Below are 4,073 nucleotides of genomic sequence, written 5' to 3'. Positions count from 1 at the left end.
CCATTTCTTGAACATTTCTTTTTATTAAACTCTTCCACCATCTGGATGGCCCTTTCTTTCATACTGACTTGTAAGAGCTCATCCCTTCCTTCAGCCTTCATCTCAACTACCACATTCTTCAAATGACTTTCACATTGAATTTTTTTATTCAATGAGCCCAGTAGCTTAGTATTTCCAGAGCTCAGACCATCTACAATATCATGTATCAAATCTATCTCTAATCAGTTATTTATGTATACATGTGTCACTAATCATTAGATTGAAGCTGTCTGAGAAGGGGCTAGGAGAAAGGAATGTGTCTGTTTTCACTTATTATCTAATACTTCACTTTGCAAATAGTAGCTGTGCTAGAGACAGTTCCATGTGTTCACCGAACTCCATTTTATTTTTTTCTTCTTGGACATATAGGAAAACTACACTTTTGGCTTCCCTTATAGTTAGGTTGGGCCATGTGATTGGATTCCAACCAATGGGATGTGGGCGAAGTGTTATAAACCACTTCCAGGCTGGGGTGATGACCACCTACTCTCTTCTCTTTCTTTGAAGACCTTGGAGACCATGTATTTAAGATGGCGGCATCAAAAGGTGGAAGGAACTTGGATCCAGGGGCCTAACTACAGAAAAAAGCCTGTAGGCAATTAGTGTTCAATTGTTGAATGATCTCTCACGGGTGGCATGGAAACAGTGATGGCCAATAGAAACTGCTCATTGGTGCCCCATCTCAAGTGGCACCCAGGGCATGGCACCCTATCTGCCCTCCCCTCCTGCTTAGGCCTCTGCTTAGATCCCTGTGTTATCACTTGAAGGAGAGCTGTCAGATCCTCCTCAGACTGTGACACAAATGAGAAATTCATCTTTGTTTTGTTAAATTGCTAAGATTTTAAGGTTTATTTATTATGCCAAAAACCCATTGCTGTTGAGTCGATTCTGACTCATAGCGGCCTAGACTAACTATCCTGACAAATAACCTGTAAACTCTCTGAGGGCAAGGACAACATCTACCTTTTCCAGTGGTGTCTCCTGAGCCATTAACCCCATGTCCATAAAAAAAAAAAAAATGAATTCCACAAATATGTTCTGAATAAATGAAATGTTTGTCAACTCTCAACATCTCTCCATATGTCACTTTCGTCTCTTTTTTTTTTAAATAATTTTTATTGTGCTTTAAGTGAAAGTTTACAAATCAAGTCAGTCTCTCACACAAAAACCCATATACACCTTGCTACACACTCCCAATGACTCTCCCCCTAATGAGAAGCCCGCTCTCTCCCTCCACTCTCTTTTCGTGTCCATTTCACCAGCTTCTAACCCATTCCACCCTCTCATCTGCCCTCCAGGCAGGAGATGCCAACATAGTCTCAAGTGTCCACCTGATCCAAGAAGCTCATTCCTCACCATCCATATGTCACTTTCGAAGGCCAATCTCAAGATTTCACACGCTGAAAAAAAAAAAAAATTAAATACTAGTTCATAAGGAAGCTTCTATTTTACGAATTAGTTACCCAGCCCTATTTAGCCAGAATGGGGAAAGTTGTTTCCTTTTATGGAAGGTTCTAATGTTGGGGATTCTAGTGAATGGTTTTCCCACATCCTGCTGCTACTCCTATCGTTAGAAGCAGGAGATTTCTTTGGGTGGGGAGGGGGATGGATACGGGTGAATTTAGAATCTGGTATTAAAGTAAGGCAAAAATAAAAAAAATTAAGGTTTAATTTTTTTTTAACAAGGTTTTACTGACTAAAAGCTGTATAAGGATAATGAATTGCTATTGAGAAAGGAACATATTATTGTTATTATTTTCTACATTGAGAAAGGAATATAGCCAAGAGAAATGCCTAGAAGTTATGGCAGGGACGGAAGTTAACATTTGCTGAGTGCTCACGAGGTGTCCGGCATCATTTTAGGCCCTTCGTGACTTCTTATTTCATTTAATCCTCACAAAGGCACTGCGAGGAAGATATTATCCTCATTTTGAAGATGGTAAAATTGATACTCAGAGGGGTTAGGTAACCTACATGAGGCCATGTAGCTGGTAAACTGCAGAATTGCATTTGAACTTGAGTCTGTCTGGCTTAAAACTCATCTATATTCTTTCAAAAATACTATGCTGACTCCTTGAAATAATGCTAAATAAAAATTCCACAACAATCAAACCCTCTTCTATAATCCTAAATTTTTATCTAAGGCTGAATCACATAAGCCTTGGAGGATCTTTCCGCCCAAAGTCAGGGTTCTCTGGGTGTTTCTGTCATGTTCTTTGTAACATCTCTGGCCCTCTTACCTTACTCTTCCCTCCTTCTCACCCCTACCCTTGCTCACTCCTAGATATCTGGATATGGCCTTGCATCTCAGGTGTGCACTGATCCCTTAGGCCAGGTGACAGGCTTGCCTTCACCACTCAGCCTCTCACTGGATGCTCTTCTCTACATAATTGCCATTTGGGGGCTGGCTCTGGACCCTGAGTCCCACCCTCAACCTGGCTGGCACTCCTCTGGGGCCAACTCTGACCCCATGAGAAGAAATTAGACAATACCTAATTGATTAACCAATTAATTCTGTATTATTATGCACATTGGGGAGAAAGAATGAAAAGGCACAATCTCTAACATTAGGAAACTTATAGTCTAATGAAATTTTTGAAAACCTTTTATATTAAAAAAAATCTCAAAGCCATTATCAAATACACCAACCCAAACAAGCCCCGCTGCTGTCAAGTTGATTTGGACCGATAGCAACCCTATAGGACAAAGTAGAACTGCTCCATAGGGTTTCCAATGCTGTAAATCCTTATGGAAGCAGCCTGCCACATCTTTCTCCTGCTGAGCGGCTGGTGGGTAGGTTAGCAGCCGAGTGCTTAACCACTGCACCACCAGGGCTCATTATCCCGTATAACCAAACCAAACCCATTGCCACTGAGTTGATTGCGATTCATAGCGACCCTATAGGACGGAGTGGAACCGCCCCATAGAGTTTCCAAGGAGCGCCTGGTGGATTTGAATTGTTGACCTTTTGGTTCGCAGCCCTAGCATTTAACAACTACTCCACCAGGGTTTCCATCGTATCATCAAAAAAAAAAAAAAAAAATTAACCCTCTAAAAGAGCTTTTTTTCTACGGGAAATTGAAACTCAGATTGGTTCTACTAACTTGTTTCCCTTAACACAGCAGTTAAAGGGGAGAATAAATACCTGAACCCAACCAAAAAAAATCTGTTGCCTTCGAGTGGATTCCAACTCATAGTGACCCTATAGGACAGAGTAGAACTGCCCCATAGCACTTCCTAGGAGTGGCTGGTGGGTTCAAACTGCTGACCTTTTTGTTAGCAGCAGAGCTCTTAACCACTGTGCCACCAGGGCTCCAGCTGAACCCGGGCTCTCTTATTGCAAATATCTTGCTTTCTCCAAAATATCGTTTTCCCTCTGCGAGAAAGCAGTTGCCTACCATCATATCTGAAAGATTAGTCTGCTTCTTTGTTGTGCTTGTTAATGTCTGCGAGTAGACACATACATTTACAATGATAAGGCTGAAAAGGATTAATTTGGCAAAATACAAGTGCCAGCTCGATAAAGGCTCTATGATGTATGAAGATGCTTGGAAAAGCTGATATGTCCACCAGTTACACTGTGCAGGTTTTCAATTCTGTAATGTTTTGTTTTTGTGGCGTTTTCTTTTCAGAGACCTCAGGGGAAGAGGCTGCGGCCGCGACTACAATTGCTGTTACAGGAATGTGAATGTTATGCAGATATTTTTATTTTCACTTGGCGAGAGGTAGGGGGAGGTGACTGACTTTTATTAAGGCTAATACGGGGCCTGGCTTCCGTCTTTTTACTTCTCCCTTTCACATTTTTCGAATCTGCCAGGCGCTCCTTGGAAACTCTATGGGGCAGTTCTACTCTGTCCTGTGGGGTCGCTATGAGTCAGAATTGACTCGACGGCACTGGGTTTTTTGGGGTTCACATTTTTCACTTTCCTCTTCCCTTTTCCTCCCTACCCCACCTTGGCCTCGGCTTCCCCTTCTCCTACATGAGTTCTTTGTTAGTATTGGCAGAGATTTTTAAACTATTTTTGGCTGTCTTT

This window comes from Loxodonta africana, chromosome 23 (genome assembly GCF_030014295.1).
Source record: "Loxodonta africana isolate mLoxAfr1 chromosome 23, mLoxAfr1.hap2, whole genome shotgun sequence".
Classification (NCBI taxonomy): Eukaryota; Metazoa; Chordata; class Mammalia; order Proboscidea; family Elephantidae; genus Loxodonta; species Loxodonta africana.
Note: the sequence above shows the minus strand (reverse complement) of the source record.